Genomic DNA, 22,455 nt, shown 5'->3' with positions numbered 1-22,455 from the left:
TGGATCCTGTTTGCTCTCTGGGAGTCCTCCCTAGTGGACTCTTCTTACAGGGGAGTCAGGGGGAGATTGGAAACCTGGGGAACTGTTTAATTGAAGTTCCTGTTAGTGTTGCCTCTGTGGCAGTTCTCACCCATGTGGCATCAGAAGCTTTCTTTGACCTTTGATTATAGAATGTGGCCTACATCATGTGTAGAAAGTGTTGCCCTTTGTCACACTGGACATGCGCATATTCATTAAAACCTGTGCTACGGAGGTGTCTGCAACAGGAGGTATCGCTGCCTTTGCAACTTCTAGATGACCTCACTCAGTGGTCTCAGGAGTGGCTGCAAGATGGTGTTTGCAGTGGCTCATAGAGTGGACAGTGGTTGCTGCTAGTGCAGCTGCTAGCTGAAGCAACAATATTGTCATCCCCAGAGACACTAAACAACTTCCAAACAACCTGACTCCAAAGGGTTGAGTCCTGGGTCTTTGATCCTTTCCTGAATCATAAAGGGTCCAGTACTAAGGCTGCCAAAACCCTCTTCAGACACTACCAAGTTCGCTCCCAACCTCTGTCTGAATATCCTAGTGTCTTCATGGTGATCTTCAGTCACCACCTCTGGGTGGTGGCCACACCACCTAGTTTGCAATGTGATATGTTAGAGATATTATATGTTATAATTCAAACATAATAGGTCTGAATGCTGAGTGACACAGAACATTCCTTGTTACAGCAGAGAACACAGGGAGGAGTCACACATCAAAAGATGTTTTAATTTTCACTTGTTCATATTACTACCTTCGGACTTTTTTAGCTTGTACTTGAGTAGAATTTCTGAAGGTCTCTAAACAGGAGGTATTATCAGCAACAAGTGAACGCCTTTCATGTTTTATGTAGTATAGGATGTAGGGTTATAATGCTTGCTCTGTCAGAATAGTGCCTGCCTCACAACTATGAGAACCTGAGATCCCTAGAATCCACAGTAAAAGTCCAGGTGTGGTGGCGCTGGTGCCTGCAATCCTGGTGCTGGGCAGGAAGACACAGGCAGACTTCTAGGTTCAATGGCAAATTCTATCCTAATTGATGACCTCCAGGTCAAGAGTTCTTGTCTTCAGGGAAGTGGGCAGGGTTTCTGGGGCTGCCACTAGAGGTTGATTTCTGTCTCCATATGAACATGCTCACGTATGTGCATGTATACTTCTACCCAGCTACATAGGCTCACACGGAAATATGCATATGCACACAGCACATACATACACTTACATGCATTTAAAAATAGGTTCCAAATGATTATACTACTTAAAATTCTGGTAGAATCCATATAGTAAGGATTCACTGTCACATTCCCTGTGGGAATAACACCAGTAATCCTAATTAAACTAAGAAAAATCGTATAATAAAAATGGATCTTTGTGGTAGTGAGAAGAACTAGACCAAGGGAAATGTCACACAATGAGAACAATCTGAAATGAGCAGAGCCAGCCCAGCCTGCCTCTGTTCAGCAGTGCCCAGTGGTATCCCACAGGATTTGAGGGTGGTCACAGGCAGTCTTAGGATCTCCCTTGAGAGACAGGGAAAGCTCAGGTCTCTTGCTGTGGTGTAGCAACAAACTGGTGAGCAGGGCATTTTTCGTTGTCATGGACATTATCATTACCACCATGTGCCATCATTCCCAAGTAATATTTGATGAACTGGAGAATTTTATGGGGCTTTCTGAACAAAGTTCAAGTTTTCAAAACTTATAGTTCCATGACCACATTGCATGTGAACACAGTGTCTCTGTTAGGACTCTTCATTGATTTAGAATTTGAATTTGGTAAGAAAATAGACAGTGGAATGATCTGTAGATTGTATATGTTAATCCTCACACATCTTCAGAATTGATGTAGTCATCTATACAGCCAATGAAAGTCTACAAGCCCTTATATGAACAGTGCAGCAGAGGCATCAAGGAGAGCTTGTCTAAGATGGACAGAAACTCACTTCAAACCTTGATCATCCACGGCTAAATCTAGCTTTTTGGTGTGTTTTTCTAACAGAGGAAATAGAGTGAAACTCTAGAATATCTACCTGGAGACTAATTGACTGTATTTATACAATTATTTGGCCACAAATTTTTCTATCTTTATTATAGCTTGAATATCCCCCAACAAATTCATTTCGTTTTCTTTACCTGTATGATAGTAATTGATGTGGCATAGAAAAGAATTTAGAGGCATGTTGCTTTTGTGGATTAAAGCTTCCCTTCAAGCACTAACCAGTCCCAACATTGCTTAGTTTTGAGATCAAAAGAGGTATATCCTATTCAAGGTTCTTCTAATGAAGTGAATTGAGTTGATTATCACATGGTTTGGGACACTGTTACCAGGGAGACATGAACAAAAGTGTACTTTCCAAGATAAGCATCTACCCATAGACCAAGGTAAGACGACCATCCAAGACCATGGATGAACAAATATTGTAAATAGGAGAAAAACTATTCTTGTGGTACCATAGCACAGACATTTCTGCACTTTGTCCATGTCACAGTGCTTTGAGGAATCCGGAACCCCAGAGTGACAAACTGCAATGCCTGCAGAAAAATAGAAATGTTTGATCAACAAAGCATTTATACTATTTGGCTACTTTTGGCTAATTAAGGTGTCATTTTTTTTTAAAAAAAGACTCATTTAAAGGCAGACTTTATCATTAAAAATCAATCAGGAAGCTAGAGAGATAGAAGTGCCTATGGTACAAACTCGATGCCCTAAGTTTTGTGTCCCAGTATCCATATAAAATCTGGACATGGTGACATTATTCTATGACTTCAGAGGTAAGGGTAATGTGATGTAGGAGAATTGTCTGTATTCTGTCAATCATATCTTAAATAAACACTGATTGGCCAGCAGCCGGGCAGGAAGTATAGGCGGGAAAACCATACAGGAAGTAAAGGTGGGGCAATAAGAACAGAATAATTCTGGGAAGAAGGAAACTCTTTCTCCATCTGGCCCAGATCACCTAAAAAGCAGGATGTGACCTGCCCCACTGAAAAAGGTACCAAGCCATGTGGCTAACATAGATAAGGATAATGGGTCATGTTATCTAACATATGTTATCTAACATAGATAAGGATAATGGGTATATGTTATAATAGCTTTAAAAGCCTGAGCTAATGGGCCAATCAGTTTATAACTTATGGGATTTTCTTTGGGGCTTGCTGGCTGTGGGAACTGGGCAGGACAGAAACCCCCACAAGTAGGCCCTCATGTTACAGTCATAGACATGTGTAGGAACTTGAACATTATTGGTCAGACCAGCCAAATTAATAACTTCTGAAATCAGTAAGAGAGCCTGTGTCAAAAATAAGTTGGGGGCAGCACATGGGAATGTGGTACAGCACCTTGCTTGAACAAAACCATCAAGCTGGCCTTGATGGTATAAGTGTTGGAGAGCCAACCCTAAGGGCATGAAAGCAGAACTGCCCTCTACACTTGCTCATTGCTGCCAGGGGTTAACTCGCCCTACCAATGCTGGAGAGCTCACCCTGGTGCTGAAGATGGCAGGAGAACCCTGCAACTCATAACCCAGGCCCAGAACCAGGGTTAGGAGTTGGCTCACCCCAACATCCTCTCCCTTCCCCCATCTATGATCTACTGGAGTGAGTGAAGGGATCACTCCTGCAGACCAGAAGCTACAGGATCACCGTGACACAGAGCAACAGCAAGATAACAAAGAGGAGGTCCAGTGAGGGCCCAGTATCAATGGTGTAACAGAAACTAGAGACCTCAAACCAGACCACTGACTATTTGCAATGAACTCTTGCAAGTAAAGATATATGAATAAAAGTGTGTACTGCGTGACTCACTGTGTCACACTATAGCTTTCATGATAAAAATTTTTTTCTTTAAATTTTATTTTATTTTATTGAGAGGGAGGGCATTGCAAGGGCATAGGGTGAATACGAATGGAGAGGAAATGAGTGGAATCGAATGTATGATGGGAAAATTTCAAAATAATTTAAAAGCGTTAAAAAAGAAAAGTGAGGACATCATAAGTCATCATCTAGATTGTAATGAATTAAAGGAAGAGCTTTGTTCATTCCAAAGGAAGAAAAAACATAATTTGGAGAGTGATCAAAGTAGACGCTCAAAGTTGATCTTTGGTTTCCACACACACATTTATTCATGAACACATCACCATAGGCACGTAGGCACGTAGGCACACAGGCACACAGGCACACAGGCACACAGGCACACAGGCACACACACACACACACACACACACACACACACACACACACACGAACCCTTGTAAAACTCCAAAGAACTTGAAGGCTGACTATATGAAGAATCAGATGATTATTCTGGGAAGAAAACTATATGAAGCCAAAAAATGTTTGGTAGCTTGGCATAAGTAGAAGGGATCCAGGCGCAATTCATGAAGACACCAAGAAAGCTTTTTACTGATTTTAGATGGCCTTCCCGTCACAGCCTCAGCTAATTTGATGGGTTTATTTGAGCAACTGGGCTCATCCAGTACTTTGTTGACAGGAAGTTTGAGAGTGGACATTTTTCTCTCATTTCCCCCATGTTTCAGACAAGCTTTAACTTCAAATCATTTAGGAGATTGTCAGCTGCCAGCCTATCAGTTGAAATGCATCTTTAATCTGTGGTGGCCTGAAAAGATGCAGGGAGTTACTTCATTTTTTTTTAATCTGTTGAGACCTGACCTGTGTTTGAGAAAGTGGCCAACTTTGGAGAAAGTTCCAGTGAGTTGCTGAGAAGAAAGTATATTCTTTTGTGTTTGGGTGAAACATGCTGTAGGTATCTGTTAGATCCATTTGAGTCAAATAACTATAAGCTTTATTAGTTCTCTGTTTGGTTTTCACCTGAATCCATTAGTAAAAATGTAGTAATGAAGTCTCCCACTTTCATTATGTGAGAGTCAATATGTTTTCTTAAGCTTTAGTAATGTTTATTTTACACACATGGACACTCTTGTTTATAATATAATTATATAAAATAATTACAATTTTTAATAGATGTTATGAATTGAAATGTCCTCTTGCTATATTTTTTTCTTTGATGAGCATGAAGTGTCCTTCCCTGTCTGATTTGATTAATTTTCAGTTTAAGTTGAGTTTGTTAAATATAAGAATGGTTATAACAGCGAGCTTACTAGGTCCATTAGAAAGTCTTTTTCCAAGACAAGATCTCCTGAGTAAATTGGGAGCATGGGAACCTTGGGAGAGGGTTGACGGGGAGGGGAGAGGCAAGGAGGGGAGCAGAGAAAAATGTAGAGCTCAATAAAAACCAGTAAAAAAAAGAAAGGAAGAAAAAAAAGAAAGTATTTTTCCAACCTTTTACCCTGAGGTAATGTCTGTCTTTGACATTGAGATATGTTTCTTGGATGCAGTAGAAGGATAAATCCTGTTTTTGTATCCATTCTGTTTGTGTCTCTTTAATGGGGAGTTCATTGATACTGAGAGATATCAAGGACCAGTGAGTGTTAATTACTGTTATTTTGTTATTGTTGTTGTTGGTGGTGGTGGTGTGTGTGTGTATGTGTGTGTGTGTGTGTGTGTGTGTGTGTGCTTCCTTTTTGGTATTATTGGTGTGAGATTTTTTTTCCTGTGTTTTTATGGATTTAGTTTATCTCCTGGGTTGGAGTTTTCCTTCTAGTACATTCTGTACAGTTGGATTTGTAGATAGATACTCTTTAAATTTGACTCTATCATGGAATATCTCGTTTTATTGATTTATGATAACTGAAAGTTTTTCTGGCTTTTGTAACTCTGAGACGGTGTTAGTGGTCTCTTAGAGTTTGCAGCATATCTGTCCAGGCCCTTCTTGCTTTAGAGTCTCCATTGAGAAGTCACAGTGTAATTCTAAGGCATCTATATATTACTTGATATTTCCCCTTGTAGCTTTTAATATTCTTTCTTTTTATATATGTTTAGTGTTTTGATTATTATGTGGCAAGAGATTTGTTTTTTTTCCAATCCATTTGGTGTTCTGCATGCTTCTTATATCATAGGCATCTCCTACTTTAGGTTAGAAATTTTTCTTCTATGACTTTGTTAAACATTTGGGCCTCTGAGCTGTGGTTCTCCTCTTTCTTCTATTCCTATTATTCTTAAGTTTGGCCTTTTCACAGTGTCCCAGATTTCCCAGATGTTTTGTGTTGGGAACTTTTTAAATTTAACATTTTCCTTTGGCCAATGTATCTACATTTTTTTTTGTTTGAGAATCTCTTTCATCTTTTGAGTTCTCTTTGTGAAGCTTGCCCCCTCATTTCCTGTTCACTTACCTAGATTTTTCATTCATTCATACCAGAATTCACTTGGGTTGTGGTTTTTTTGGTTGTTTCTATTTTCCTTTTCAGGTCTTGAACAGTTTTATTCATTTCCTTCAACTGTTTGTTTTTTCTTGACTTTAAGGGATTTATTTATGCACTTCCTCTTTAAAGACCTCTCTCACCTTTATCAAATGGGCTTTAAGCTCTTTTTCTTGTGCTTCAGCTGGGTCAGAATATTCAGGGCTCATTTGAGCAGGGCAGCTGGACTCTGGTGATGATGTCCTGTCTGTTGTTGATTGTGTTCTTACACTGATATCTAGGTACCTGGGTTTGGATGATAGAGATCTAGGTGCTGATTTCTGACTTTGTCTTTGTTGGGTAGATGTTGTGTTCCTTTGTTTCTGTTTACTCTCTGGTCTTCTGATCTGTATAGCCTGTGACTGAGCAGGAGTTCTCTGCCTAAATGAGGCCTGGACTTCTGGTGGCCAGTGTTGCCTCTTGTTGAGCAGGGATCTCAGCCGAAGTTGGGGACTGGGACAGAGACAAGGAGGAGAAGGGGTCTGGGGATAGTGTATGGGAATATTGAAAGAGTGGAAGAGGTCCTCAGGTAGGTGTCTTACCTGGAGTCCTGGCACCTGGAAGGGCCTCTGGTCTAGCAGGGAGTACCCACCAAAGTTAGCCTTTATGTTCTTCAGACTGGAGTGCCCTGCACTTAATCCAGGAGATACCCATGTGAGTTTGGGTCCAGGGACTAGGACACAGCAATGGGGGTGGTGGAAGAAATTTTTTTTCTGTGTGAATCTAAAGGAGCAAGTGGGAGAGTCCATGGATGGGTGATTGTTGTAGAATATTAGTTAAGATTGTGTCACATTTGTTTATGCTGTGGAATATTTGTTTAATGACAAAATGAAATGTTGTATTCCTTTATGCTGCATCTGTTTAACACTGTGAAGCGATGTTACTTTGCCTGTCTAAAATACCTCACTGGTCTAATAAAGAGTTGGACAGCAAGGGAGGAGAAAGGATATGTGGGGTTGGAAGGCAGAGAAAATAAAAAGGAGGAGAAATCCGGACAGGAAAAATCAAGGAGCAATAAAAGAAGGGGCCAGCCTCCCAGCCACCCAGCCAGACATGGAATAAGAAGAAAAGAAAAGAAATACATAAATAAATAAAGGTAAAAGTCCAGAAGCAAAAGGTAGATGGGATGATTTAAGTTAAGAAAAGCTGTTTGGAGACAAGCCAGACTAAGGCTGGGCCTTGATATGTAATAATAAACTTCTGTGTGTATTTATTTGGGAGCTAGGTGGCAGACCCCCTCAAAGAGCCAAAAAAGCAGCAATAAGAAACAAACAACAGGTGACCTACCTTTTCTTCTGACTGGCGTGACCTACACTTGAGAAGGAGATGTCAGTCTCAGTTGGGGGCCTGAGACATGGCAATGAGAGTAGGGGAAAGGGAGGGAGGCTGGTTGGGTCTAGGGGACTGAACCAAGGGAGTGGAAGAGTTCCTTGCACAGGTGGCATACCTATTCTGACAGATTTGGCCTTTTCTTCTGGCTGGTGTAACCTGCAGTTGAGCAGGGGATGACCATGTGAGTTGGGGGCTGGGAAACCTGGTATAGAACCTGGGTCTGCTGTAACCAAACCTAGAGAGTGGGAGAATTCCAAGAGCGGGTAGTCAACCTCTTCTGGCTTGCATGGCCTGAACTTGAGCAGAGGATATGATCCTGAAATTGATTTTCTGATACCAACCTGGATGATTCCTTGCTCTTGCCTTCCCTGTCTCCCTTCTGACCTGAGTAGGGCGTGTGTGTGTGTGTGTGTGTGTGTGTGTGTGTGTGTGTGTGTGTGTGTATTTGTAGGAATTCACTGCTCCTTTCCATGCTGGTGGTTTTCACAAAACTATTCAGCACCAGTGTGCACTGTTCACAGAGATTTTGGAAGCGAGTCAATGAGTAAAGAGAGTTGACGGAATGCTACAAAAATCTTTACCAACTACAATCTGGTAGAAGTCAAATATCAAAAATACACAGGCTTTGCCAGGTGGTGGTGATGCATGCCTTTAATGGATTACGTTACTTAATCTTTCAGAGTGTATGTACATTTGAGTTTCTTATACAGTTGAATTGTGGCTTCACTTCATTGTGCTCAGAAAGAATATAAAGAAATATTTTCATTCCCCTATATTTGTTAAGACTTCCACTTTTGTCCTAATATTTGATTTCTTTTAGTGAAAGCTCTGTAGATACTAGGATTGTCTATTCTGTAGTCCTTGGATGGATTATTATATAACTGTCTATTAAGCCCATTTATTCAATAGTGTCATTTAATGCAGAAACTAGTTATTGACTTGTTTTTGTTTTTGTTTTTGCCTGGATGGTGAAAATAATCTGAGGCCTTGTGGGAAACATGAGCAAAAGTACAGAAGGTTTAATAATTATATAACTTATAGGGAGCATGCAGAATGGCGATAAAGAAAATGAGATTCATTCGTTTTGAAAAGTTATTAAAGCATAATGGAAAATCTAATTACTCATACTGAGAAGATAATGCTGAGCAAGGGGGTTGAGATGGTAAAGGAGGGAGTAGAATCTTAGTCAGTTGCCAGGTTCTATAGCCTGAAAGTTTCTTGTTACCAAGCAGTTCAATCTAGAACTCAACCATATGAAAAAGAAAGGAAGGTGGGGACGAATATTCTCTTTGTCACGTAGAATCTCAAAAATGATCTGGGTTTCAGATGAGATATTAAACAAGCTATCATTAGAAAAGATGATGGACATTGTTACTTCGCCTGCCAGTAAGTCATTCAATAACTTGGCATTAGAGGATAGAAACACAAATAATTAGACTAGAAGTCCACACACACAAACACACACCTTAATTCTTACCCAGTATTTCAGACCTTGTCCAGATAAAAGAAACACTGTCTGACTTTTACCCTATTCTCCTCTGTTTGCTTGATTGGACATTCTAAATATTTTTAATGTGTGATTACTCTTGCTTTGAATGACATTGAACTAGTCATTGCAACAGAATTATGCTAGAAAGTAACTACAGAGATTGATGATTTTAATGAAGTTATGGAAGGAAAATAATGGACAGATTTTGAAAGTCAGATTTCAGGTTTCTGTACTGTATGGCACTATGTATCTTTATAAATAAATATGCTGTAGTTACTCATGTGCTATGTTGAGTCAATGTGTAAAATATTGCAGATAATACAAAGACAATACAGATCTTATTATTTGAGTTTATTTCCCTCTAAGAAGATTACATGACAACATTTCTCCTGTTTTTATTAAGAATTTTTTGATATAATCTTTTCTCGTTTTGCATAGTTATCCCCATTCCCACTCCGTGCTCTCCTAGAACCCCCCTATTCCTCCCACCTCAATGCCCCATCTACCCCTCAGAAAGAGTAAGGTTTCCCATGGGGCGTCAACAAAGTCTGACACTTTACTTAGAGGCAAGACCAAAGCCTCCCCCCACATATCAAAGCTGAATAAGGTATTCCTCCAAAGAGAATGTGCTCCAAGATACCAGTTCAAGCACTAGGGAATTATCATAAAGGGGTGTTAAATTCTGTCGCAAGCTTTTCAGTATCTGATGAGATGACCATATAGTTTTTTACTTTCAGTTTGTTTATATGGTGTGTTACATTGATAGATATTTTTATATTGAGTCATCCCTACATTTCTGGGATGAAGCCAACTTGTGTTGGAGGGAGGCTTCTTGTTGGTTCCTGGCCACTTAGCCCCGAAATAACCACACAGACACTGTATTAATTAAATCCTTTCTTGATTCATTAGCTCTAGCTTCTTATTGGCTAACTCTCACATCTGAATTTAACCCTAGTAATCTGTGTATCACCACATGGCCGTAGCTTACCAAGTAAAGTTCCGTTCAGCTCCAGCTGGGCTACATGGCTTCTCTCTCACTCCACCTCCTCCCCCCGCCCCCAGGATTCACTTTAGTTTTACCCACCTAGCTGTTTTTTTGTCCTATCACAGCCCAGGAGAGTTTCTTTATTCATTAACCAATAAAAACAACACATAGACAAAGTATGTCCCACACCAAACTTGATGATGGCGGATGATTTTTTTGATGTATTCTTGGATTCAGTTTGCCAGTATTTTATTGAATATTTTTGCATCAATGCTCATGAGGGAGATTAGTCTGTAATTCTCTTTCTTAGTTGCATCTTTGTGTGGTGTGTGTACCAGGGTAACAAATTTTGCCAGTACAAGGAAGAACAGATCTTCAAATTTCCTGCTTCTCTGAAAAGTCTGGCAGATACTATGGGTCTCTAGGCTGAAGATGGATGCCCCAATGTTACAGAAAAACTTTGGGTGACTGTCCAGGCAACGAGATATCTCTATCAATTCTCAAGTTTTAGAGATTGCTTAAAATGCATTTTCTGTTCACTTAAGTAATATTATATCCTTCCTTCTGGGGTCTTTGATGGAGTTGAAGACAGATAATTATAGTTATATTTTCCTTAGTTATGATAAAAGATCAATTAGATATGAAACTTTATACTCAAAAGGATAAAATAGATAATAGAATATTTTCTTTAATTTTGCCAAATACAAATGGACTAAATATTGTAACTGTAATTCTTGTTTGATACTTGTTTTGTTATATGTAATTTTACTATGTAAAAGTTAAAATCTTTCTTTTATTTAGACAGAAAAGGGGAGATGATGTTGGATTACTCTTTGTATGCTAATAATATGTTTTATTACCATTGGTTGATAAAGAAGTTGCTTTGGCCTATGGCAGGGAAGAATGTCTGTAGGCAGGAAAACTTAACTGAATGCAGGTAGAAAGAAGGTGAAGATGCCATGTAGCTGCTGAAGGAGAAAGACACCAGAACCTTACCAATAGGCCACAGTCTTATGATAATACATAGATTAATAGAAATGGGTTAATTTAAGATGTAAGAACTAGCTAGAAATATGCCTGAGCCTTCTGCCAAACAATGTGGTAATTAATATAGTTTTGTGTGATTATTTGGATCTGGGAAGTCAGAAAATGAATGATGAGTATGAAGTATCCTTATCCATCCCTTTTGATTGACTTTAGCTTGAAGTCTATTTTGTTAGATATTAGGATAGCTAACCCTGCCTGGTTTATAGATCTACTTGATTGGAAAATCTTTTTTCAACCTTTTACTCTGAGGTAATGTTAGTCTTTGAAGTTGAGGTGTGTTTTTTGTATTCAACAGAAAGATGGATCCTATTTTTGTATCCATTCTGTTAACCTCAGTTTTTTACAGGTGAACTGAGTCCATTGACATTAAGAGATATTAATGACCAATGATTGTTTATTCCTGTTAATTTTTTGGTGGTAGTGTTTGTGTGTTTCTCTTTTTTGGGTTTTCCTAGTATGAGGTATGAGGTTACTTGTTGCCTGTGTTTTCATGGGTGCAATTAACTTCATTGGGTTGGAGTTTTCCTTCTAGTACTTTCTGTAATGCTGATTTTGTGGATAGGTAATGTTTAAATTTCAGCAACTAAAATAAAATGTTTAATTTGGCTTTGTCATAGAATATCTTGTTTTCTCCATCTATGGTGACTGAAAACTTTACTGGATATAGTAGTCTGGGCTTACATCCATGGTCTCTTAGTGTCTGTAGCATATCTGACCAAGAACTTCTGGCTTTCAGAGTTTCCATGGAGAAGTTGAGTTTAATTCTGATGAATCTGCCTTTATATGTTATTTGGCCTTTTTACATTGCTGCTCTTAAAATTCTTTATTTTGTATGTTTAGTGTTTTGATTATTATATGGCAAAGGGACTTTCTTTTCTGGTCTGGTCTACTTGGTGTTCTGTAAGCTTCTTGTACCTCCATAGGCATATCATTCTTTAGATTGGGAAAGATTCCATCTGTGATTTTGTTGAATATATTTTCTGTGCCTTTGAGTTGAAGTTCTTCTTCTATCCTTATTATTCTTAGGTTTGGTCTTTTCATAGTGTTCCACATTTCCTGGATGTTTTGTATTAAAGATTTTTTGGATTTAATGTTTTCTTTGACCAATGAATATCGGCGAATCAATCCCACACCAGTTATGTTTTAAGGGGTTATTTATTTTGGGGGGTAAAACTTACATACACCACAAACCGTCAGGAAGGGAGCCTAGTCGCAGGAGCCGGGAGCAGGAGCCAGGAGCAAGCACCGGAACCAAGAGCCAGAACCAAAGAGGCCTGATTCGGATATGTTTCTCTTTTTAAAAGAGAAATATACCATGCCCCAGTGGGCTGGTATTTCAGCAGCTATTGGCTGACGGAGAGGAAGTCGCTCCCCGCTGCACTGTGGGCTCGTATTTTAGCGACTATTGGTTGAGGCAGCGGAAGTTACTCCCACAACACCTCCCCCTTTTGTTTAAGTAAGAGAGTTCTAAGCCTACTACGAAATTATATACAGTAAGTACAAACCTACACAATTATATACAATAAATACAAATATCCTATTCTAACTAGCTTAAGTCTTGTATAAGAAATAACTTGGCCATGTCATGAAAAGAAAATAACTATGTTTATATAATCTTCAATCCCATCAAAGATCTGAGAAGGGAAATAATGTTACAATGCTACACTGTGGGCTCGTATTTTAGCGACTATTGGTTGAGGCAGCGGAAGTTACTCCCACAACAAATGAATCTAATTCTTCTATTGTATCTTCAACTCCTGAGATTCTCTCTTCCATCTCTTGTAATCTGCTGGTTATGCTTGTACTTGTAGTTCCTGTTCTTTTAACCAGATTTCCCATTTCCAAAATTCCCTTAGTCTGTGTTTTCTTTATTACCTTTATTTCAATTTTCAACTCTTTTTTTAAAAATTTACTTATTTATTTATTTATAAAAATTTCCACTTCCTCCCCTCCTCCCAATACCCTCCCACTCCCCCCACTCCCTCTCCTCCTCCCTCTCCAGTCCTAAGAGCAGTCAGGGTTTCCTGCCCTGTGGAAAGTTCAAGTTCCTCCCCCTCTCCCTCCAGGTCTAGAAAGGTGAGTATCCAAACAGACTAGGATCCCAAAAAGCCAGTCCATGCAGACGAAACAAGACCCAGTGCCATTATCAATGGCTTCTCAGTCAGCCCCATGTCAGCCACAATCAGAGAATCCGGTTTGATCACATGCTCGTTCAGTCCCAGTCCAGCTGGCCTTGGTGAGTTCTCATTCGATCAGTCCCCTTGTATCAGTGGGTGAGCGCACCCCTCGCGGTCCTGACTTCCTTGTTCATGTTCTCCCTCCTCCTGCTCCTCATTTGGACCATGGGGGCTCAGTCCAGTGTTCCAGTGTGGGTCTCTGTCTCTATCTCCATCCATCGTCGGATGAAGGTTCCCTCTGATCCTGCCTTCCTTGCTCACGTTCTCCCTTCTTCTGCTTCTCATTTGGACCTAGGGAGTTAAGTCCAGTGTTCCAATGTGGGTCTCTGTCTCTATCTCCATCCATCGCCAGATGAAGATTCTATGGTGATATGCAAAATATTCATCAGTATGGTTATGGGCCAAGGCCAGTTCAGGCACCCTCTCCTCTGCTGCACAGGGAACAATCTGGGGACCTCTCCTTGGACCTGGGAACCCCTCTAGAATCAAGTCTCTTGAAAACCCTAAAATGGCTCCCTTAGTTGAGATATATACTTCCTTGCTCCCATATCCATCCTTCCTCCCTCCCCCATCCCATTCCCCCAAGCTATCCCCAATCCTCCTCTTCTCCCTTCTCTCTAACCATCTCCCCTTACTTCCACCTCCCCACCCCCCGTGCACCCAAGTTTGCCTGGCAATCTTGTCTACTTCCAATATCCAGGAGGATAACTATATGATTTTCTTCAGGTTCACCTTCTTATTTAGCTTCTCTAGGATCACGAATTATAGGCTCAAAGACCTTTAATTATGGCTAGAATCCACTTATGAGTGAGTACATACCATATTCCTCTTTTTGGGTCTGGTTTACCTCACTCAGTAAAGCGTTTTCTATTTCCATCCATTTGCATGCAAAATTCAAGATGTCATTGTTTTTTACCGCTGAATAAAACTCTAATGTGTATATGTTCCACACCTTCTTTAACCATTCTTCTATTGAGGGCACCTAGGCTGTTTCCAGGTTCTGGCTATTACAAATAGTGCAGCTATGAACATAGTTGAACAAATACTTTTGTAGTATGATAGGGCATCTCTTGGGTATATTCCCAAGAGTGGAATTGCTGGGTCCTGAGGGAGGTTGACTCCCAGTTTCCTGAGAAACCACCACACTGATTTCCACAGTGGCTGCACAAGTTTGCATTCCCACCAACAATGGATGAGTGTTCCCCTCACTCCACATCCTCTCTAGCATAGGCTATCATTGGTGTTTTTGACTTTAGCTATTCTGACAGGTGTAAGATGGTATCTCAAAGTGGTTTTGATTTGCATTTCCCTGATCGCTAGGGAGGTTGAGCATGACCTTAAGTGTCTTTTAGCCATTCAAAGTTCATCTGTTGTGAATTCTCTGTTCAGATCAGTACCCTATTTTTTAATTGGGTTAATTAGAGATTTAGTGTCTAGTTTCTTGAGTTCTTTGTATATTTTGGAGATCAGACCTTTGTCTGATGAGGGGTTGGTGAAGATCTTCTCCCAGTCAGAAGGTAGCCTTTTTGTCTTACTGACAGTGTCCTTTGCTTTACAGAAGCTTCTCAGTTTCAGGAGGTCCCATTTATTCATTGATTCTCTTATTGTCTGTGCTACTGGGGTCCTACTTAGGAAGTGGCCTCCTGTGCTTATATCTTGTAGACTATTTCCCACTTTCTCTTCTATCTGGTTCAAAGTGGTCAGATTAATGTTGAGGTCTTTAATCCACTTGGACTTGAGTTTTGTGCATGGTGATAGATATGGATCTACTTTCATTCTTCTACAGGTTGACATCCAGCTATGCCAGCACCATTTGTTAAAGATGCTTTTCTTCTTCCATTGTATACCTTTAGCTCCCTTGTTGAAAACCAGGTGTTCATAGGTTTGTGGGTTAATATCTTGGTCTTCTATTCGATTCCATAAGTCGACTTCTCTGTTCTTATGCCAATACCAAGCTGTTTTCAATACTGTAGCTCTGTAATAGAGTTTGAAGTCAGGGATGGTAATGCCTCCAGAAGTTCCTTTATTGTATAAGATTGTTTTGGCTATCCTGGGTTTTTTGTTTTTCCATATAATGTTGATTATTCTTCTCTCAAGTTCTGTGAAGAATGTTGATGGGTATTGCATTGAATCTATAGATTGCTTTTGGTAGAATTGCCATTTTTACTATGTTGATACTCCCAATCCAAGAGCAAGGGAGATCTGTTTGAGTTGTTTGCTTCACCTGTTTGATTGTTTTTCTTGGATTTTTAAAGAGATTTATTGATTTCTTCCAATTTTTTGTTTGTCTTTTTCACCATTCCTCTTTAAGGGTTTCCATCATCTTCATAAAGTTATATTGAAGGTCATTTTCTTCTGCTTCTCCTGGGTAAGGATGTTCAGGTTTTCCTTTTGTAGTATCAGTAGGTTCTGGTGGTGTCAAATTGGTCTTTCTGTTATTGGGTGTGTTCTTACTCTGCCATCTGCCCATCTCTTCCTCCAGTGGGTGCAGGTAGGGCCTGTTGACTTAGGTGGCTGCACTTCTTCCAGGTGAGGCAGGTCCGTTCCTCCTGATCAGGTGTCATCATTCTATGGGGAGTCTGGTCCAAGGCTCTGGTGGTCACATATGTGGTAGAGAATGGTAGCAGGTGGAGGCTGCTCAGGGTCTCCAGGGCTTGATGGGTGGGGGTGGGGTAACAGGATATTCCTCCCAAGACAAGAACATAGAAAGCTGAGTCCTGCAAGCTGAAATCCAAATGCTTACCTCTGCAGGGGCAGTCTGGGCCAAAGCTCTGGTGGTAACAGATATGATGGAAGATGGTAGCAGGTCTACATAACAATATTTTAAGAATGAATTATGATGAACTTATATGGGTTAAGTAAATTATCAAGAGTATCATGCCAAAATTAAACCATTATTATCAGAGGAAAAAATAATATTAAAAATGGCCAAATGTATTTCAAGAAAAAATATGGAAAGCAATACGTGGAACATGTTTGTAATCCTTGTGATTAAGTGGTAGCCTGAGGCTAAAAGACAATGAGATCAAAACCAGACCAAGTGATATACTAAAATATTATTTTGAAAAACAAAATCAAACCACAAAGACATGGAAAACAAATAAGATATTGAGATGTCACTCACAATTTAGAAATTTTGTCCTCACAAGGTTCTTTTCTGCTCTTATGTGCTAGGGACTCTAGGTGTTTGGGGCAATAACCTGTGTGTGTGTGTGTGTGTGTGTGTGTGTGTGTGTGTGTGTGTGTGTGTGTGTTTTACATGTGTTAACTTGTGAGTGTATATGTGTAAGCATACATAAGCACATGCATGCAGGTCACAGGTAGATGTTGATGTCTTGTCATCATTCCTCTCCTTACTCAGGACAGGCCGTTTCATTGTTCACTGAACTGAAGAGTACAGCTAGACCGGCTGTCCTGAAAGACCCTAGGATCTCTCTGTTTCTGTTCACTCCTCGTTAGCCTGATCTGCCAGGGCTTAGAGATACAAATCACCAATCCTAGAGCATAAACATGAGTTCTGATACTCCAAACTCAGTGACCATGCTTGCCCCACTGCAACTCATGTGCTTATCCATTGCTTTAGTCTTGCGAGCCTCTACTCTTTTGTCCTTGTTGACTGAAGTCAGATACTTAAGGCACTATTACAATGCTAAAAGTTAGATTAACGTTTGTCCTGAAACAAGTTTCCAGATGCATATATTTAGTGACAAATCATAGATTCAGGAAAATAGTTGGTGAAGGCTCCAGCGTTGAGCAAAAAAGAACCCAATGAAAACTTTTTCTGCTGGATTTCTTGGTCTACTTAAAAATGGAAAGAATTAAGGAACAGTGTGGAAGACATGTATAAATTATTAAAGAAGCACGTGACATGTTTAAAATATATCTCTCAATGACTTCTGACTTCAACAAAGATGTCAGGCTGTCTGCCCTAAACACCGTGTTTCTAGGAACACACTGCAAGCAGGAGCTTCTCTGACTAAAGCCGGCAGGAGCATTGACTCTTAAACACAGACATATTTGGACAGCAAGTAGACAGGCATGTCAGGTCCAGTTAGGAAGTAGGTTAGCAATACCTTCCCCACCAGGGCTTAGGAACTCTGATTATGGGCTTTTGAATATTGATACATTAATATTTTTCAATTACACAAATTTGAACTAAGAGAGAAAAAGTTGCCATAACTGTGTGGAGACTCTCTCTCTTTGTGTGTGTGTGTGTGTGTGTGTGTGTGTGTGTGTGTGTGTGTGTGTCTGTGTGTATGCCCTGAACCCATAATTTAGAAGTAATATGAACAGTTATTACAGATCTCTCCAAAAAACAAGTGACTCAAAAACTCACTTTTGGAAATGGAAAGATAACTTTGTATGTGTTCCAAGTTGGTATAGAGACATCAATTTTACCTTAATGAACTATAACTTCTGACCACTGTCTATTGACACCTTTTATTTAAAATATTTGTTGTGTATTTGTGAGCTCAAAAATTTAAGAAACAACATATTAAATCTGAGTGTTCCTTATCTTTTTCAGAAAACATCAACATGGGCAAATTACAAAACTTACTTACAGCCATAGTCTGACTGTACTTCAACAAAATTGAACACCAAATCAAACGTAATTAAAAAGCAAGGTCATGCCTTAGACCAATACCTAAGAAATGTAATCTCATACCTAGATCTCTCCCTTCTGCCTTGGCCTGCCCATAACTAAGCTACTCTTTTGTCTGCCTTCTTTTTCCAATTTCACTTAGTCCTTCTGCTCTAATGCATTAATTCAGCTGGAAGAGAGACACTTAAGAGTCAGCGCTGCATGCAACCAAGACAAGGGCTTTCTCCTTTCATGTCATGTAGACATGCAGGCTATGGGGGAGACTGTGGTTCACACGAAGATAAGTCATCTGCAACTCTGGCTGGAGATCTTAATCATTTTTTCAACATGGCCCATTCCTGGGCATGCTCAACACACCAACCTCCCAGAAGTCATGATACCCTTAAGGGTCAGAGGCAGCAGAACAATGCAGGCTATGGGGTGGCTGACCTATAGCATGCACTTTGGGGGCCAGAGACATTTTATCTACATGAAAGCTAAGAAGTTTTCAATGTCTAGACACCTCTCTGTATTCACCTACACGGAACAAGGTGCTCTACACAAGGACCAGCCCTTTGTCCAGAACAATTGCTACTACCACGGCTATGTGGATGGAGACCCAGAATCCATAGTGGCTCTTACCACCTGTTTGGGGGGCTTTCACGGAATATTACAGATAAATGGTACAGTATATGAAGTCAAGCCCAGGAACGTTTCCTCTACATTTGAACATTTAGTTTACAAGATGGACAGCGAGAAGACACAACTAGGCCCCATGAGATGTGCATTAACAGAAGAGGAGATAGCAAGGCAAATGAAGCTTCAAGAGCGTGATAACCCCACACTGATGCAAAGCAGCTATGAGGGCTGGTGGACCCACAAGCGATTTCTTAACCTGGCATTGGTTGTAGACCATGAGCGAATTCTTTATCTGAATGGCAATCTGTCACATGTGTTACTGGAATTACTGATCATTGTTGAAAGAATAAATGTGATTTATCTTCCACTAGATGTTGAGGTGGTTTTACTTGGAGTTGAGATGTGGAATGAAGGAAACCAGGTCACTGGGTCTAACATAGCTAGTCTCCTGGCCGAATTTTGTTCTTGGAAAAGTGCCAGCCTTAATAATCGTATTCAAAATGATATTACACATCTTTTTGCATTTTGTGACTTTTACATGTATCTTGGTTTAGCCTATATTGGAACTGTTTGTGAGCCTGCTAGTAATTGTGGTGTTGATTGTCTGGTAGGACCAAATCTTGTTCATTTTGGACTTATTACAGCACATGAAATGGGTCATAATTTGGGTATGTCGCATGATGAGGCCTATTGTACCTGTGGAAAGGAAGCATGCTTAATGGCTGAAACAGACAGTGGAATCCAAGAATTCAGTAACTGCAGTTATGCTGACTTTTGGTCAGTTTATGCTACTGCCAACTGTATGCACAAGGAAAAGAAGCCAGTAAGCAAATACAAATTCAAACTCTGTGGGAATGGTGTAGTTGATGACGGAGAGCAGTGTGATTGTGGATCTTCAGAAATGTGTATAAAAGATCCATGTTGTATGAGGGGCTGTACCCTCAGAGCCGGAGCTGCCTGTGCTTTTGGACTTTGCTGCCAAGATTGTCAGATCATGCCTTCAGCCACCGTGTGCAGAGAACAGGACAACGAATGTGACCTTCCAGAATGGTGTGATGGACATTCACACGAGTGCCCTAATGATGTCTATTTGCTTGATGGGAGCTCCTGTAAAGATGGCTACTGCTACGAAAAGAAATGTCGTAACCGAGATGAACAGTGTCAGCAAATCTTTGGCAAAGAAGCCAGGAGCGCAGCTCACAGATGCTATAGGGAAATCAACAGCCAAGGTGACCGGTTTGGTAACTGTGGTATATCCAGCGGTACATACTTAAGATGTAATGACTCAGACATCCTCTGTGGGAGAGTTCAGTGTGAGAATGTGCAAGTTGTTCCTTTTATGGAAGCGCATTCCACTGTTCACTGGACTTTCATCGATGGTGTCACCTGTTGGGGAACTGACTACCATTGGGGGATGACAGCACCTGACATTGGCCATGTGAAAGATGGCACAGAATGTGGTCCAGGGCACGTGTGCATTAGTAGGAAGTGTGTCAGTAAATCAATTTGGGTAAGTGATTGTTCACCAGAGACCTGCAATCTGAAAGGGGTCTGCAATAACTTACACCATTGCCACTGCAACTTGGGGTGGGACCCACCATTTTGCCTTTCCCATGGCTTTGGAGGGAGTGTTGACAGTGGTCCTCTGCCCAAGAAAATGAAACAGGAGAAGCACAAGATAAATATCATTGCGCTGACTATTGTAATCGGTCTTGTTATTTTTTTCTTCCTTCTGTTAATTTGCCTTGTAATAGGCATGTAATATCGCCTGCGAGGGGTGAACCCCGTGTTTCTGCTTCAGATGACAAAGACCAGAGGGTTGATGGCACTTGAGGGAGAGTAGCAGCAATTTGTAATTTCAAAAAAAGTTATAACAAATCTTTCTAAATTTCCCATTTCTTACCCTGTGTATATTAGCCCTTGAAACATCTCGTTTAAGAATTTTCTGGAACAATACCTAGAGACATTTCATACTTCAAGATCAAAAAATTTAACACTCAATAAAAAAGTTTGGTCCCATCACTTAATCCTTCAAACTATCTTACAGTGTCCTCAGTAAAGACCTTCCTGAGGGTCTGTGTGTGTGTGTGTGTGTGTGTGTGTGTGTGTTTGGCTTTGCTTCTCTCATTTCCTGACTGCCTCCCTTTTTTATGCTGCTTGTCACATAGAGAGCAGGATTCTTTGATCCTGTTTGCTCTCTGGGAGTCCTCCCTAGTGGACTCTTCCTACAGGGCAGTCATGGGGAGACTGCCTGGAAACCCTGGGGAACTGTTTAATTGAAGTTCCTGTCATGACAGTTCCCACCGGTGTGGCATCAGATGCTTTTCCTTGGCCCTTGATCACAGGATGTGGCCTACACCATGTGTGCATCCCCAGAAAGTGTTGCCCCCGTCACACTGGACGAGCACGTATTCATTAAAATCTGTGCTACGGAGGTATCTGCAACAGGAGGTATCACTGCCTTTGCAACTTCTAGATGACCTCACTCAGTGGTCTCAGGAGTGGCTGCAAGGTGGTGTTTGCAGTGGCTCATAGAGTGGACAGTGGTTGCTGCTAGTTCAGCTGCTAGCTGAAGCAACAATATTGTCAACCCCAGAGATGCAAACCAACTTCAAACAACCAACCTCCAACATGCTGAGTCCTGGGGTATGTGATCCTTTCCTGAATCACAGAGGGTCCAACACCAAGCTGCCAAAACCCTCTCCAGACACTGGGGACTCACTCCCAAACTCTGGGCTTTGTGTCCAGAAATAGTGGCTACACCACGTAGTTTGCTATGTGTGAGTTTCAACACCAAGTAATAAAGCACATTCCTTGGTACAAACGAGAACACAAGAATTCACACACCAGAAGGTTTTTAAATTTTCACTTGTTCATGTTACTACCTCGGTATTTTGCCTGGTACCTAAGTAACTCTTATTTGTTTCTCTTGTCTCAGTGTTCTGGTTAACACCTCCAGTACCATATTGAATAAAATGCAGAAAGTAGACACTTTTAAAATTAATATTAATTAATATAAGAAAATAATTTTCTTTTATTAGTATTAATAGACTTTGTTTGAGCTTTTTTCTAATCACTATGATGTTTACTATATGTATAACACATGATGTTATACATGCATGAATATACATATATATTATGGTAAGAAGTAGAAATATAGATTAGATATAGATCTCTTTATTATATTCAGATATGTTTCATATAACTCAGTTTGTTCAGGATATTTATTTGTGAAGGAATGTTGACTTTTGTGAAGATATTTTCCTGAATCTTTTGAGATAGTCATAAAATTTTTGTTCTTCAGTCCATTTATGTGATTAAACTCTAATTACTGACATTTGGATATTTTACCATTCCTGGCATCTGTGGAATAAAGCCAACGTGAGCATATTGAATAATCTTTTGATATTATTCTTTTTTATTTATTCCTTGAATTTATATTTTTTATTAAGAAATATTGTATACTATATATTTGATCGTTATTTTTCTTCCCCCAACTCCTCCCAGATTCTCCTCACCTGTCTACCCACCAATTCAACTTTCTCTCCCTTTTGAAACACACACACACACACACACACACACACACACACACACAAATACACACAAAATCTAAAGTCAAAATAAAAATAAACTAACAAAAATAGAAATATCATAACAAAACTAAAATGAAATGAAACAAATCCAAATCCCCCATTCACCAAAAATAGGCATCTTAGGAGTTCATTTTATGTTGGTCAACTACCAGAGTTGATAGGCTCACTAATCTCCCATTTGGAAAAATGATTCTCTCTTTCTCAGCATGTATCATTTGTAACTAACTCCTTGGTTAGGAGTGGGAGCTCACGTTCATTTCCCTCTCTCAGTGCTGGG

The 22,455-nt window shown here is 40.1% G+C and overlaps 1 pseudogene across 1 annotated transcript; it reads left to right on the top strand.

The window, feature by feature from the left end:
• The first annotated feature begins 8,930 nt into the window (after positions 1-8,930).
• On the top strand, positions 8,931-20,557 carry LOC146890593 (disintegrin and metalloproteinase domain-containing protein 25-like; annotated as a pseudogene). Its single transcript, XR_015736152.1, has 2 exons — positions 8,931-9,052; positions 17,890-20,557. The product of XR_015736152.1 is annotated as a disintegrin and metalloproteinase domain-containing protein 25-like (transcript).
• Positions 20,558-22,455: the final 1,898 nt, after the last annotated feature.

Source organism: Myodes glareolus, chromosome 23 (assembly GCF_982192425.1).
Source record: "Myodes glareolus chromosome 23, mMyoGla1.1, whole genome shotgun sequence".
NCBI lineage: Eukaryota > Metazoa > Chordata > Mammalia > Rodentia > Cricetidae > Myodes > Myodes glareolus.
This window is presented reverse-complemented; position numbering and strand designations above follow the sequence as displayed.